Below are 17,487 nucleotides of genomic sequence, written 5' to 3'. Positions count from 1 at the left end.
AACAGGATGCTTCAATAGCGGCCTTCAGCTCTTCTGCATTGTTTGGTCTCATGTCTCTCATCTTTCTCTTGGCAATGCCCCATAGATTCTGTATGGGGTTCAGGTCAGGCGAGTTTGCTGGCCAATCAAGCACAGTAATCCCATGGTCATTGAACCAGGTTTTGGTACTTTTGGCAGTGTGGGCAGGTGCCAAGTCCTGCTAGAAAATGAAGTCAGCATCCCCATAAAGTTCGTCTGTGGAAGGAAGCATGAAGTGCTCCAAAATCTCCTGGTAGACGGCTGCATTGACCCTGGACTTAATGAAGCACAGTGGACCAACACCAGCAGATGACATGGCTCTCCAAATCAACACAGATTGTGGAAACTTCACACTGGACTTCAAGCATCTTGCAGTATGTGCCTCTCCATTCTTCCTCCAGACTCTGGGTCCTTGGTTTCCAAATGAGATGCAAAAGTTGCTCTCATCAGAAAAGAGGACTTTGGACCACTGAGCAACAGACCAGTTCTTTTTTTCTTTAGCCCAGGTAAGACGCTTCTGACGTATTTGTTGTTCAGGAACGGCTTGACAAGAGGAATACAACATTTGAAGCCCATGTCCAGGATCTGCCTGTGTGTGGTGGCTCTTGATGCACTGACTCCAGCCTCAGTCCACTCCTTGTGAAAGTCCCCAACACTTTTGAATGGCCTTTTCCTGACAGTCCTCTCCAGGCTGCGGTCATCCCTACTGCTTGTGCACCTTTTTCTTCCACACTTTTCCCTTCCCCATAACTTTCTATTAGTGTGCTTTGATACAGCACTTTGGGAACATCCAACTTCTTTTGCAATTACCTTTTGAGGCTTTCCCTCCTTATGGAGGGTGTCAATGATGGTTTTCTGCACAACTGTCAGGTCAGCAGTCTTTCCCATGATTGTAATTCCTACTGAACCAGACTGAGAGACCATTTAAAGGCTCAGGAACCCTTTGCAGGTGTTATGGCTTACTTAGCTGATTAGAGTGAGACACTTTCAGCCTAGAATATTGAACCTTTTCACAATATTCTAATTTTCTGAGATTGTGAATTTGGGGTTTTCATGAGCTGTAAGCCATAATCATCAAAATTATGACAAATCAAGGCTTGAACTATCTTGCTTTGCATGTAATGAATCTATCTCATATATTAGTTTCACCTTTTAAGTTGCATTACCGAAATAAATGAATTTTTGCACAATATTCTAATTTTTTGAGTTTCATCTGTATAAAATTATTTTCAAATTCTTGATTAAATTGTGATTGCTATTAGATATTCAATTTATTTATTTTGTTTTTATTCAGGTCTATTTATTTTGTTGGGTTTTTTTTTTCCTTTTTCCTTTCCCGCCCTTTAACACAACGCAAGAAAGCTTGAGGGATGGGTTGGCTCTGTCAGTGAATACAAACAACTCAGTGATCTTTTCTGGAGCCTTTCTCTGCTTCGTACACAGATACCCTGTTCAGCTATGGAATTCTGGCAAAAGAAGAAGAAAACTACTAAAAATAAAAATAAAAAAATAAAAAACCCAAGTGGAGCCCTGTGGCTTGAGTTGGATAGACAATAAACCTCCTACAATATATGTAAGAACCTTCATGTTTGTGCCAGTCCAATTTTGCTAAAACTATGCCTGTACAGCTACAAATTACAGCTAAATAAAAGCATGCTTGTGTAGGTAGCAATATATTGCCAGTTTAGCTAATTACAAAATGCTAATCTGGACCTGGTTATTAGTAAAGTGGGAAACAACCAAGAAATCCTAAAGCTATAGGCTAGATTGGAACAGTGGGGTAGAAGAACTACCATGAAAAGATCAAAACACCCATACAACAGATACACAAACAAACAAAAAAACACAACATTATTTGTTGCCAAGAAATCTTATATAGATAAGTCCCTGGAGTTAGAAGCTGCTGAGCTTCATTTAAAGTGTACAATAAACAAACAAATAAAGGTTGTTCTGTATGATACTCAAAAATAAATATTGATTGGTTATATGTACATGATTCAGCAAGTTTCAGTCAATAATCCTCTCCATGGGGATAGTTCTTGGTATGTCACGGTTCACTAAAGCAGCTTGAGTAGTTTACACAGATATATTTATTTTCCAGGAAGCATTTATTTGCTTTAGGTTTAGCTTAATGCTTATGCAAAGAGGAAAAAAGATATTTAGCTATTTCCACTGTACAAAGAAAAGAGTGCAGATTTTAAGTGCCGTTCTCCAGTTTTACTGTTTAATCTCGGAGGAGGGGGGGGAATCCTAATAAAAATTTCCTTACTTCATTTAGTTAAGCAAAGGAATCTTTCTTTCAAACAATATTCATATTTTACTAAATGCAGATCTACCAGGAAAAAAAAAATGTTTGAAATTGTTTCAAAACAATATGCACTTTCCTTAGTGACAATCCACCAATTAAAAGTGGCCTTTGTCAATTACTCCACTCATTAGTAGCCAATAATTACTTAAAACTTCAATTGCATAAATTTCAGTTTAACTCATTAAAAACTATAAGCACTATAGCATATAAATCTTATCAACAGTTGAAGGTGAAAATAAAAGTAAACAGGAGAACCCTATAAAGACAGAAGTAAAAGCTTGAATAAATTTTCTTTGATATCCACAGAATTGAGATCTAGAGAATCCAACTCTTCATGACCACAGTTATAGGACAGAGGTTAAGCCTAGTTGTGACCATTGATGATTTCTAAAAGGTACTGAGGAAAGTAAATGTTGTTTCTGCAATTGAATGAGTAAAATTTAAATGGGCTACCCATAAATTCTGAAGAGTTTTTCCAGTCTTTTCCAGTTTATTTTTTTTATGCATGGGAGATTCACTCTACATTTTATGCTACAATAAAATGTTCTTTTATGTTTTGTAATAGCTCTTCATCAAAGGACAGATCTTTATCTTTCTGAGTCTATTTTATGAGTCTGCGGCAGTCAGAATTCTGTTCCCAGAAGTTTTGTTTGTTCAAGACAGTCCCCCAGAAATAAATAAATAAGTCCTTAGCAAACTATCATGTAGCATTGTATTTAATTGATGCTGGAGAGGTAATGAGATAGTGCACTACTGTTTGTTCTTTCAAATAAGAAACTCAATAAACGCTAGTGGTAGGGAAAATAAAAGTCTTTTGCCTGACAGTAATAATAATAAACTTCTTCCCATCTCCAGAAAAACTTCTGTAACTCCATACTTGATGGAACAATGACCTGGTTTTGCAAAAGGGATTCAATTAATAGGACAGCATGTTATATCAGGTCTTTGCATGCCTCTCAACTGAGGACAAAGATCACGGGGAGTGAAATCCTGCCAACACAACAAAGGCAGGTTAAAGGAAGGGAACAGATGAAAAGGAACTCTTCCTTTCCTTTTTATTCGCTGGGCTGTTTATTTTATATATATTAGCAGTTTGTTATGTGAGTGTAATATTACATTTATCAATTTTATTCCATTTCCTCAAACCTGCTCCTAAGCTTTACAGAACAGACAACGTGGTGTGTTACAGCGCTAAATCACTTTTATACAATCCTGCATTACTGTACCCACTCTTAGCATTTTGAGCAGATTATTCTTCACTGAAAGTATGATTTCAGTTATTATTTATTTGTATTTTGCCGAATCCAAACAGACTCACAGATTTATGAGACAACTGACAAAATTAATTTTAATTAACACCCATAATTAAAAAGTTCACAGTAACTAATTAACCAATAAAACTATAACTGACAACTGATGAAAGCTACAGTAATACAATGGAAAGTTATAATAACAGTGATGAATAAAACAGATAATCACAGATTTGAATAAAATATCAATAATTAAATCAATGTGAGTAATTCAAAGGGAAATAAATTAAATATGGCAATAATGAATGATTCAATCAAATGATCTTTTAAAAGATTTTGACTTTAGTAGCTCCTAAAATATTAGAAGGATAAAGCAAGCCTTAATTCTAAGATGAAGACATGCCATATAAATCAACTCCTGGCCTCTCCCCCCATTTTTTCATGAAAGTATGGTGCAACCCAAGAAGAACATTTCATATGGACCAAACCAGTTATGAGAAAGCTGTTCCAAAGGTACCTACTGTAAATATTAAGCCATATACAGCTTTATAGATTGAAATAGTCTATATTGAAATAATCTATATTCTAGAACTATTTGATAATCAATGAAAAGTTCAAAGCCCAAGCGTAATATGTTTTTTGGTTAAGCAGCTATATTTTATATACCAATTACAGTTTCAATTTAATTTATACCAATTAGCAGTTTACCCCATCAGATTGGACATTACTTGGTTTTCTGCTGCTATCTTAAACTAAGGTCTAGTCTAGTACATCAAGAGTTTATATTTCCAGGTTATACAATTGTTGCAAGGAATTGTAGCAAATTCATATACCTGCTACAAGACAATATTTGAGTGTGTGTACCAGCACATGTGTGCATAAACATATTATCCATTTCTTTGTAGTTGGTGGAGAATTAGCTGTCTACTCGTGGAAGCAAGTAGTTTTTTGGATTTTGAGTTTGCAGTTCTTATGATGTACCTCAGTAGTGGGTTCCACCCGGTTCCGCCAAGGCAGTAGCGGTGACAATATGACGTCACCGAACCGGTTCTCCCCCCTGCCCCTTGGCTCCCCACCCCCCCGCGTTATTCTTACCTTTTATTTGGCCCCACACCCAATCTCTTGCTGCCTCCTGAGTCCCAACTGATGGGCTATAAGGAAAAAAACTGTTTAAACTCTTGCAGCTTCAAAGGGCCACCTTACAGCTGATCAGTGGTAAAAGGCAGTTTGGTGGTAGACCGGTGCCTGCAAAAATACATGGGTAGACCAGTGCCTGCAAAAATACATGAGTAGACCAGTGCCTGCAAAAATAAATGGTTAGACCAATGCCTGCAAAAATAAATGAGTAGACCGGTACAGCTCTGCAAGCAGTTAAAAGCCTGGTAGAGCAGTACCTCTGCTAAATCCTAAAGAATTGTCACATGATTATCAAGCCATGCCCACAAAATAAGCCACACCCACAGAACCGGTAGTAAAAAATTTTAGAACCCACCCCTGATATACCTACAAATACTACTGAGAGGAGCTTCAATGATAATGACAATGAGGATTTAGTTATTCATTTGTGTCAAGTTGTCAACTTATATTTTGTTATGTTGATACACTAATGAACTAATGTGGGAGAGATACATGAATAAGAGTTCAATCACAGATTCAGATGTCCTATGATGCAGATGTTTTTGAGTTTAATCTGTCCCTTGAAAACAACAAACCAGCATTTGATGCCGGCATAGGATAAATTTTAACAGCATTTTATTTCATGTGTCGATTTTATATTTATACAAACTTAATGTTTTATCAAAACATCAGAGCTATAGAAAAGAGACTGATTGTTACAACTCAGTCACACATGCGTCAGCATTCATCATTTTGGGGCAGGCTTTTTAATTTTATTTATTATTATTATTATTATTATTATTATTATTATTATTATTATTATTATTATTATTTATTATTATTATTATTATTATTATTATTATTATTATTATTATTATTATTTGATTTATATGCCGCCCTTCTCCGGAGACTCAGGCCGGCTTAAATGCGTTAAGCAATAGCCTTCATACTTTTGTATTTTATACAAAGTCAGTTTATTGCCCCCACAAACTGGGTCCTCAATTTACCTACCTTAGAAAGGATGGAAGGCTGAGTCAACCTTGAGCCTGGGGAGATTCGAACTTGCAGTAATTGCAGACAGCTGGTGTTAATCACAATGCTATCAGTCTGCTGAGCCACCAGGCCCCAACCTAGCATGCCCCTTTCTTGATGCATTACATTCATTGCAGATGAATTGCAACTCTTATTCTTGTTTGGAACTGTGGCATTTGTGGCTCAATGCATTTGAAAACAGTAGGTCAGGGAAGGTTGCTTAATATATCCTGGTAAAGGTGGCAATCTTGTTTTTCTATTCACTGGGACGTGAATAAATCAAGCTCACAAGTGTCACTTAGAGCTTCATTCTCTCGTTTTCTTGATAGGGAATGACAAGTGTGGAACTTTGCACTTGTTAGAAATTCACACACTAAACTTTTTCATCTGATCTGATTCCACACAGATATTTTGTTGTTCATTTTAAACAGCAGACTGCTAATATTCTTTGCTAGGAAAGTCCTATTGTCTGTGTATCAAAATCCCAGCCACTGGGGATCTGTTTTTCCTTGTTGCAAACAGTTAAATATGCTGCAAATGAGACACTTGCATTGAATTGTCCTTCCTCCACTACCATTTTCAACATTGTCACAACTAAAATGTTTGTCATTTTGGCGTGTCTTTCTAATTTGAGAGTCTGCCATTACCAAAGCCTATGGGCATAATAGCTTCTACTCAGAGTATGAGGACTTTTTATATATATACATTTAGGCTTTGTAGATTACTTTAATTCAGGTTTTCATTATTAATATCTGTTGCATCTAATGTGCAGAAAACACAGTATTTAATTAAAGTATTTTTATTTGCCTTGGGATATAAGGCTCCTCTGAAACTTTAAGATTAGGAGATATGTTCCAACTGAACCAAACTTTGAGGCACTTATTCATACCTATTTAATATAATGTGTATAGCTTATAATAGCATTTAATTACATTTTCTATATTTTAGAGGTTAGTTGGTTAGTTAACCAAACTAACATTAAAATCCTAGCTTTGCAAGATTCAGCAGAAAAGCTATGATTACTGCCTCTACCTGACTCGTCTGGTCAGTCATGAATCTCTTGAAATGTCTGTGGTTACTTTAAAGTATTAGTTAGGAGTCAGCTCCATGTCACACATCATATTATTAATGATCTTATCACTACTCATTCTGCAGAAGATGACTGAATCATAGAGCTAAAGGACCAAAGATGCATTTTTGGATTATACAAGCTAGAACTTAGCTGCCTTTCTTTTATGACACATCTCTTGGCATTATGAGGAGACAAAATACTGATTTTTTTCAACAGCTTTTAGCTATATTGTCTTGAGACTCACACAGCCAGGTACTTAATGGTGATGTTGATTGTTTTGCAGTTCCATAATAGAGGTTATCACAGTAAAGGCTATTAGCCTCCATTCAATTTGGTAGGTAAATGTAGGTCTGTTTTTGCACCTCTCAAATTTAATCATTAGAATTTTTCCTCCACATGGGGGCATCCATGGGGCAGGGAGATGAATAGTCAAAATGGCAGAATTACTATATGATTGAACCAGTGGCGAAATCCAAATTTTTTTACTACCGGTTCTGTGGGCATGGCTTGGTGGGCTTGGTGTGGCTTGGTGGGCATGGCAGGGGAAGGATACTGCAAAATCTTCATTCCCACCCCACTCTGTGGCCAGCCAGAGGTAGTATTTGCCAGTTCTCCAAACTGCTCAAAATTTCCGCTACCGGTTCTTCAGAATCTGTCAGGACCTGCCGGATTTCACCCCTGGATTGAACCTCACCCCACTTTATAACATGCATCACATACATGTAAAAAGATAGAGATTTGGTGGAAATTATAGGTTCCTCAGTCCAATGTAAAAGGCATACAAGGCTGATCTGATTGGTTTTGGCTGAGATCTTTCAAACAACAACACATAATAAGCATGTCTGCATGTTCATGAGAACCTACACAGACCTGACCTTGAAAACTACTCAGAATCTATAGATGATCCAGAATGTGGCACTACTGGCAATTGACTTCTGGATGTAATTCAAAGTGCTAGATATTACTTCACAGTAAAGCCCTTCACAGTATAGAGCCTGATTACTGAAGGAACCAGGTCTGTAACAACTTTTGCCTGTCTGATAAGATCCAACAGATTGAATGGATGTGCATTAGGGGCCCTCTATGAAACAAATATTATCTAGTAGGATCTTGCAAGTGTGCCTTTTGTATCACAGTGCCTGCTTGCTTGAATGGTAACCCCAGATATCTGTATGGCTCCCTGCTTGAAGATGTTCTGGAAGGCACTGAAACCCTGGTTATTTTCTTAAGCCTTGTGGGTAGGGTAATGGTGAGCCCCTGTAAAATTTTGTATGGTTTTATTCTATGTGACTCTTCTTTTGGGAGGAAGGCACACAACTCTTTGTTCTTTGTCCTTGCTTCTTTATAGTATAAAGTACCCAAAGTTATTGAGAGTTGAGTGTTTTTAAATCTATATGAATGAATGAAGAGACTCCTTAGTAAACTGTTACATATCCTTTCAGTTCAACAAAACAGCGTGGAAAATTTGTCATTTGATTTGTCACTTGATATATTCTTTTGAGCTGGTCAATGAACTGAGTCCTAGTTTCATGCCCTCAACTTACATGGAGTCCGTACCAGAAAAGTTAGGGAAAGTTGTATAGCATGGCTTCTGAATTGTTTTAAGTCTATTTATTAAAATGGCCTTTGCAGAGAGGTCTATATTTCCTTGATGTGCCTCTATGGGTGTTTATTTTTACTTCATGTTACAATTGTGTGTGGTTTGATTACATGTGCTCTGAGAAATAGGCTGCAATAGCCTGCAAGCAAATCACTCTGGGTGATGTGATTGCAGGGAATAGGAGAAATGAGGCTTAGAATGGAGCAATAGACAACATTCAGAATTGTTGCCATTGTCTTTTCCAATTTTGTCAATAAACATTGAAACAATCCATTAACAATGATCCTGGTAGTTAGTCTGGATGGAGTTGTGCTTTACCTGAAGGAAGTCTGCTCTGCAACTTGGTAGCTCTTTTGGACTAAAGCTGTTGCTTAATCCATAGATGGAAATAATTGGCCAGGAGATTCATTTGGTGCACCAGTTGACCAGGATGCCTTAGCAACTGTAATTCATGCCTTGGTCATTAGGTGGTTGGAGTACGGTGGTGCACACAGGTGGGACAGTCTTTGAAGACCCTCTGATAGATCTAATTAAAGCAGAATGCAGTGGCCAGACTGCTAGTGGAACAGTCTCTTCATTGCAAGGTTGCTGTTCTGCCTTCCTACAGTATTAGCTTCTGGGCCCAATTCAAAATCCTAGTTATTATTTATAAAGCCCTTTTAAGGATAGCACCAGCTTATTTAAGGCCCTGTCTTGCTAACGTTTACAGTATCCATGTAGTATGGTCGTCTCATGAATCCTGCTTGAAGTGCCTCCTTTTTAGAGATTCATGGGACCTGGATGAGGTAGCAGGCCTGGGAGATGCTTCTCTCAGAAGCTCAAACATCATCCTTTCTTCTTATATTTAGGAAGACTTTATCATCTTTGAGCTCCAATTGATTGGCTACGGACATGCATCTGAAATTTGTCTGTAATGTCTGGTATGTTACATTAATTTATATAATTATATACTTTCCCCCAGAAATATGATTGGATCAGTTAACAAAATAGGCAAATAAGCACATTAAATTCATTAAAGTAATTTAAATAGAAGGGTGCCATGGGATAGTGTGTCTCAAACCTGTTTACATAATTTCCTTCTGATGTTCACTTGACTTGGAAACAATATTTTTAAAACCCACCATGTTCTTCACAAACTAAGAGGAAAGGCCACTAGTGTCTTCCCTCTTTTATGTTGCATGAAAACAAGTGTTTCTGAATGTTTTTCATTGCTTGGGGGGAAATGTCACATACAGTTTGCTGGAAAGCAGTTCAAGGAAAAGAAATCATTAAGAAGTATAATGATAAGGACTAATGATCCATAGAAGCTTCCCACTCACTGTGCTGGCAAATCTCCATTGCCTTTCAGACCTGTGGCTCATAACACCAACATTTCCTTACAATGAAGCCCAGAGTGGGAACTGAGATGAGGCAAGAATGCCTCACACTTACCTTCTCACCCCTGAAAGCAAAAACTGGCCCTTGAAGGCCAGGAAACAAGCTTTACCATTTCTATAGTAACACTTGCCAGGCTTTCAAGATACTTCCCCATTCAACTATAAAACAGCTTGACACAAGAATACCACACAATTGCAAAGGCCAGTGAGGATGCTATGCAAATGGCTAAAACTGCCTTGTCATCTGGAAAGCCTTTTCTTTGAAATGAAAAGTATTTCAAGACTATACTTAATTGCACTGTCATTGCATTTACTTAGTCCATAATGTGGGCTTTCATCAAAGATAATTTAAAATGTTCAACCCTGAGAAATTGATGGCAGAACTTTAGCTGACTCGGCACAATCACATTCACATCAAACCATCCCTGAATATGCCTTTAGCTTCTTCGTATTGTTTTATCCACTCCCTGTAACTCTGAGGTCCGGTTTGTTTGTTTAAATGGAACAAGTTACTAGACATCATTATTGTTTGCCTTACTCAGGAAATGAGATGACCTGGGAAAGTTTCCAACTATTGACTGAGGCGTTCCACTCTTTCCAATACTGTATTCCTTCCCTTTGTCTCTATTCCCTAACCTTGCTTCTTCTTGCTCACACTATTTAGCAATTAGCATTGATAAAAACAAACACTACTTTGGATGGAATTTCTTTCACCAAAGTTGTTTTCACAACTGCTAATGCTAACACCATTAGCACCACATGGCCAATCTACTGCTACAGTAAGATTTCCTGAAAAAAATATAAGGATATGAAGAATATTGTTATCACCCTTATAGAACTCCAAGCACTTTTCGAATACACATGTAACATGAAAGGGATTATACAGAGAAAACAAGAAAACACAAGATTATCCAAGATACATAGAAAAGGGACAGAAAAAGGTTCTCCTCCTCCTTCTGGGGCTATTTCCAAGTGAGACTTTTAACTTACTTTACTCAAACCATTTTACAGGGAATCCTGATAATATCTCCCACTTACAAGCGTCTCATGTTTTCCTACTGCTTTTTCCATCCTTTTTTCTTACCACAGAATAACCCATTAGGGAGAGGGGAAAGGCATTGCTACACAATGTCCTTTGATTGGTAGCATTAGGAATCCTCTTGAAAGGGTCAATAAAATTGATTGGCAGATTCAGGATAGATAAAAGAAAGCCATTATTTGGACAGTGCTTCAGCCAAAAGACACAGTGATTGCAACTCATTTAGATACCTTTAAGAGAGGATTAGTATAGCTTTGGAAGACAGCTCTATTAAGGGATATTTATGATACATGAAACCTCCTAATTTGAAAAAAAATATCATTTGCTGAAGAAAAGCTAAGAACTTTGTTTTCATGCCAGTTTGTGACTTTCATAGAGGTATCTAACTGGCCACTCTGGGAAGCTGGGTATTGGTTTGATCCAGTAGTAAGGCTATCATCTTCTTCTTTTTTTTTTAATCAACCTAGTGGTTACCTAATTAGAATATTTTCTCTTCCTGTGGTGAATTGTGGCCTTCAGGCAGAGAGGAAAGGGGGGGGGGGGACATATATAATTTGCTTCTACTTTAATTGGAAATTCACTTTACTAGATTGATCTGCTTGTTTGAATTTGTGGGAATAAACTTAATGGAAGTGGAGCTACATTGGTCCTCCAATTTTTCACCTGGACACACTGGACAGATACGAGTTTAGCCTCAAGTGTGCATCAGATTCTAAATTCTAATGATCAGTGTAATACAAAGTGTATTGCCATGAAGTTTCCGTATCAGGTACTTAAAAAATAAATTGCTATTAGTCTCTGCCCAAATAATCAGCGTAATATAAAGTATTGCCCTGAAGTGTAAGCCAAGCTTTCTATAAGCAGAGGCACTTGTAAGATCAAAAATTGTCATCAAAACAATGAAAACAATACTGCACCATTATGATGAAATACATACAAGAGGGCTATGAGCATTTGTTTAATGAACATTTGAAGTTACAAGTGTTGAAAAAAATTACATTGTTAAATACAGTACTAACTTTTATTGGCCTTTTAAATATCAAGAGAAGTATGACTCTTCAGTTAAGACTGACCTACAACCAATCCTCACTTTTATGACTGGTGCATTGTCCCCATGGTCGCATGAACCTGATTCTGGCATTTGGCAACTAGCATGTAATTTACGATGGTTACAGTATCCAAGGTCATGTGATCTCAATTTCCCACCTTCCTAACCAGCTTCCGACAAGCAAAGTCAGTGGGAGAAGCAGATTCGCTTAATGATTGTGTGATTTCCTTCACAACTGTAACAAAAAAATCTTGTAAATTGGCCATAATTCACCAAACAATTGCACTGCTTAGCAACACAAATTCTGGTCTCAAATGTGGTTTTGGAAGCCAAGGACTATATGTAATGGTCATTTGCCTCTCCTTGTCTACTCCTGCCTCTGAAAACACATCTGCCTATCAGTGACCAAGTAGAAAGGAGAGAAAAGGAAAATATAATATCTTGATCATGCTTACACTTATTTCTATGGTTTAATCACCTCTGAGGATTAGGCAACTTTATTCTGTGGAAGTTAGTAAATGGTCAGTGATGTAAGTCAAATAATCATTCAGTAACCAACATGGAAAATTTACAACAAAGCAGCAGGATGGTATCATGATTTAACTATTTTGTGAAGGCAGGAAAAAGTAGACTTAACAAACAGGCAATTTCCCCCATGTCTGAGAAAAAAGGGAAGTGAAAAAGAGACCGAAAGCCAGAATTAGTAGTATGAGAGAACCCATGAACAAATTGACAAGAGATACTAAATATGACTCAATGATACTACAATAAAAGCATTGCCCAGTGAAATAAAGCAAAATTCATAATTTGCTTGTACTTATCAGGGTTGATTGGTCTCCGGCATGTTCTATTTTATTTTTGTTTGCAAATGGCCAAAAAAAAAAAAAAGCCTTTGGTGATCCAATCAGATAAATTGGGGCATAAAGACCCTGAAGGCTAAATATTTTTCCACCCCATTTTTAAAATAAGAAGGAATAAGAAACAAAAGTAGAATCAGAAGGCATAAGAAACAAAAGTAGAACAGCAGAGAATAGCTCCACTTTGCAGCAATGCAAAGTGACACTGTGGTTAGAACTTCCACCTAACCTCAAAATGACCATGCTTCTATGTTGGGATGATACAGTAAGCAAAACCACAAAATAGCATGGTGTGCCTTATGAATATGATCTATGTCTGGGTCAAGCCCTACTTAACCATCATGCTCATTAGATAATTGGGCAACTCATCTTCTTGTCCTAATCTTGCTCAAAGAGAGAGTTTAGGAATAAAATGGAGGAATAAAATAAACACAATCTTTACTATTTTGAAAGGAAAACACAATATACAAATGTCCTACTCAGAGTCCTACTCTTAATATTTAAAATGCCAGCAGTATATACTGTATTTAACAACTAAATTATGTTGAATACTGTGATAACCATACACACCATAGATTGTTACGTTCCCCCTGCTCTATTTCGTTTAAGAGTTGCATATTGAGATGCTGTGATTTTAAGAAAAAAATCAAACAAATGGATTTAGTTAGTACTTGAATAAAGAGTAACATAGAGTAGACTTGAAAAAAAGTGACAATGATGAAACACTTCTATATTGTTGCCAAGGAGAAACACACACTTGGATAAATTTGACTTTTTCTGCAGTTTTGGCAATAGGAGTGTTCTCTGTTTATCAACCTAGATATCGGGCAGATGATTTTTCTACCAAATCAGACTACTGTTCCATTATTGGAGAACCTCTGGTCCTCCAGAATTTGCTGAACTGTAATATCCTATTTCCTCCACTGCTATTCCTAATGGATGAGTCTATTTGGCGTTTGGTGACATTTGGAAGGCAAAAATACTGTCATCGGCTCTTCTGGCTTTAACACAAAAATATTTCATAAGGTAAGGCGATCACAATAGGAAATGCAAAACATGTGCTCTACCATTTAGCTTACTAATTCACAGCAATGATGTGAAGATGTAGCAATTGCATTTTCTGGCCAAAATGCAGATTTTAAATGCACAGAAATGTGACTGGGGGGAAAGGATAATTGGCAACTTTAACATGGCACAACTACTGTGCCAGACTCAGCAGAACTTTGCATCAGCTTCAAAAGCAAACTCTCATACTTTTAAAGTATTCTCCAGAAAAAGGTGATTAAGAAACAGAAAAGTCTGCTTAACAAACATTTGAAAAAAATATAAGGTTGCATCACATTCCGTTAGTAAAACAACAGTGTATTCTGGAAGATCAGATTTGGATGTTACCTTTTGTGTAAAAGTATGTTTTTTATCATAAAATAAACTTTACTTGCCCATGTAGGTCTTTTTAAGGCGGCTTTGCAACTAATACGGCAACTGTATATTTTTACAAAAATTGCTAGTCAGAAGAAAGTGACTAAAGATTAGTTTTTATTTTCTCAATTTTACCAGCTATAGGGCAAAGGCTTGAAGACTTCTGAGGGAACAGACATCCTGAACCAACAGGTTTATTACAGGTGGTCTTCAATTTACCACAATTGAGCCCAACATTTCTATTGCTAAATGAGACATTTGTTAAGTGAGTTTTGTCCCATTTTATGAGTTTTCTTGCCACAGTTAAGCAAATCACTGCAGTTGTTAAGTTAGTAACACAGTTGTTAAGTGAATCTGGTTTCCCCATTGACTTTACTTGTCAGAAGGTCGCAAAAGATGATCACTTCACCCCAGGACCTTTATAAATATGAATCAGTTACCAAGCATCCGAATTTTGATCACATGACCACAGGGATGCTGCAATGGTTGTTAAGTGTGAAAAACGCTCATTAAGTTACTTTTTTCAGTGCTGCTGTAACTTTCAAATTTTTGTAAACTGAGAAGTACCTGTATTCTGGTTTACATTATTAGCAAGGATAAGCCAAGATTCTCCCACATCTCAGTGGGACAGGTGTGTAACTAGCAACTAACAGGACTACTGTAATAAAGATTGTGCGAGGAAAGTCTTAACAGACGACCAGTTGAGTCTAGCTTGTCAAGAAGCTGGCAGTTTAAGGAGCAAGTGGTTCTTTCTTAATATTTCTTTTCTCAGGATTCTGGGAAATGGAGGCCTTTTAGTCATTGAACTTTGGGGGTGGGAAGAAGATGGCCGCGTTATGGGCAAACGGTGATTCAAAATGAGCACCTCCTAGGACAAAGTGTAAATATACAACAGCAGCAACAACTGACGATTATGGTTGCTTGCCTTGGCATACAAACACTCCTAAAAAAAATAAGGGCGCCTTTTTTTTTTTTTACGAACTTTTAAGCTCTGTGTACTAATAGCAAGAAAATAGGAAATGATCTTCCCCCGCCCCTATGAGGAACGGACCATTCCGGAGTGATCCTTAATCCTTGTTTGCAACACACCTACGTTGTGCAATACCTTCGCCTGTCTGCACACAGTTCCCAGAAAAACCACCAGAGAGACAGTAACAATAGCACGTGAATCGAAGCCTTGGTGTCTTATAAGCAAAGGGCTGTTGCAATCTTTTCTTTTTTGGGGGAGTGGGTGGGGGGGGGAAGGGAGCCAAAGATAGATGGATGCGTATGTCTGTGGATCTCCCCACCCCCAGCGACTTTCGCTCATATGATCTCGAAGATCGGTTGGTTTTTTAAAAAATTATTATTGACACTATACACAGCAAACGAGATGACCATGCTGGGTTAGGGTTGTATTATTATTATTATTATTATTATTATTATTATTATTATTATTATTATTATTATTATTATTAATAATAATAATAATCAACGTCATTATTTATTACTATGATTATGATCCTGATCAGAATTGAATGAACGGAATGGGAAAGGAGGGGGGAAAAATCCCAGCCTAAATAAATCCAGTCTTATTTCCCCCTGTGATTCTCCTCGCCCCAGCCTCTGCTTTTTAAATCTCCGCCTCTCACCGCTACTCAAGGCATACCCCCCCCTCTCTCCCCGGGCTTCTCTCTCCCCAAGCGGATCGCTGGAGGGCAGAAAAGCTTCTGTGGGCCGCCCGCTGTTGCATTGGCTCGCTCGGCCTCCTCCTCCTCCTTCGCTGGAGCCGCCGCCGCCACCGCCGCCATATCTGCGGGGCAACCCAAACTTGTTACACCCTGGCACCAACTCCTCCTCTTTCTCGGTGCGGCCGGGCTCCTTTTTATTTCCCATCAATTGACGTGCGGGCGGCCAGGCCCGGCTGAACGGTTCCTGTAACCGGCGGCGGCGAGGGGCGCGTTCTTCACAAAAGCCGCGACTAACGAAGTTGGAAGGCAGCGTAGCAGGTAAGCTCCTCTCCGACGTATCCCATGCGTGCCGCTGACCGCAGTCTCCTTCTTTCAAGCCTGCTGCAGCGGAGCGCGGGGGCGGGAAAGGAAGGAGGAGAAAAGAGGCGGCGAGGAGCAGCGGTAGCTCTCCGGTTTTGCAAGCCTCTTCAGCCGCTGGAGGATCTTGTGAGAGCGGCGGGGCTTTTGCCCAGGTTCGTATTTGCACAACGCTGGAGCTCAGGGATCGTGGATGGAGGGGGGCGGGGGTAGAGAGACGGTATTTCTGAGAAAAACCCGGGCGACGTAGGCATTTGAAGCGAGCTGGTGGAGAGTAATCGGTGTGCGGTCGGTTGTAGCTACGGGAGAGGCGGGGTGTCTGCATTGGAAATGTATCCCCCGCCAGGCGTGGAATAAACAGTAGATCCTTGGTTTAGAAAAAGAGGGAGAAATCGGACCCGAGGACGCAGAAGGTGGCCGGTTTTACATGATCGGGAAAAAATGGTCTTTGGAAAATAGTAGTGGGTTTGTGGGGTTTTTTTTCTCTCTCCCCCGATCTAGTTTGCAGGGAGTGGCGGTCGTTTGGCAGTGGCGGGCGAGTATAAAGGAAATGTGGAGTTGCAGTGGCTGGCCGCCCTAGTTTTCTACTATGGAGAGTAGACCCATGATATTTGAAACACATCCCTTACCTTCCGCATGAGGGGATCGCCTTACAATGAATACCAAAACGTTTCCACTGCTTAATGGATTAGATTTGGAGGAAGAAAAAAAAAAACAAGAGTGCTGTGCTGCGTTGGGGGGAGGGGGGGTTCCCACTCCGGGAGGGTCTTTAATTGCTATGGGGTCTGCATTTTGTATTCAGTTTATTTCACTCTTTTTCCAAGTGATGGTTGACGCCCCCTCTCTTTGATTTTGCCCAGAAATGTCTGATGACGTGACCTTTGGCTTTCTTTCTTAGCAATCGGTGTTCATACGTTCACCTGCCTCCTATAATCTCCAACCCCCCTCTCCTTTTAATAGTCTGAATCGTGCAATCCCCTTTGTGTCTAAGGTTCTATGGAAGAGGTGGATTTCCACTGTTGCTCTGTCATGATTTACTGAGGCCGCTCAACCTTACACTGTTCCTGATCATTTCAAAGACCTTTTCTGCTGCCCCAGTGACACTTTCATAAGGCGAAGGCTGAAAGGAAAGGGCCCTTTGTAAAGATGGAGATAATATTGGGGGGGGGGGAGGAGATATACAGGAGAAAACAATGTGAGATCCTGTTATGTTAGCTTTACATTTAAATTTGAGTTATACAATACTGTTACATTAAATTTGTTATGCTGTTATTTGTTACCTTTCCATTTATGGGCTCAAGAGCGAAATGCTGCTTCTAAACAAG

The 17,487-nt window shown here is 38.7% G+C and overlaps 1 long non-coding RNA gene across 1 annotated transcript in view; it reads left to right on the top strand.

Moving 5' to 3' along the window:
* The first annotated feature begins 15,924 nt into the window (after positions 1–15,924).
* Positions 15,925–17,487, top strand: part of LOC139311267 (uncharacterized) — an 84,631-nt gene continuing 83,068 nt past the window's right edge. The window contains exon 1 of the long non-coding RNA XR_011599927.1: positions 15,925–16,123. This is a non-coding gene — a long non-coding RNA (uncharacterized lncRNA). The remainder of the gene's footprint in view (positions 16,124–17,487) is intronic.

Source organism: Pituophis catenifer, unplaced genomic scaffold, assembly GCF_029215685.1.
Source record: "Pituophis catenifer annectens isolate HBS135680 unplaced genomic scaffold, rPitCat1.0.hap2 SCAF_2, whole genome shotgun sequence".
NCBI classification, from domain to species: domain Eukaryota; kingdom Metazoa; phylum Chordata; class Lepidosauria; order Squamata; family Colubridae; genus Pituophis; species Pituophis catenifer.
The sequence above is the reverse complement of the archived record's forward strand: the minus strand, read 5'-3'. Positions and strand labels throughout refer to the sequence as shown.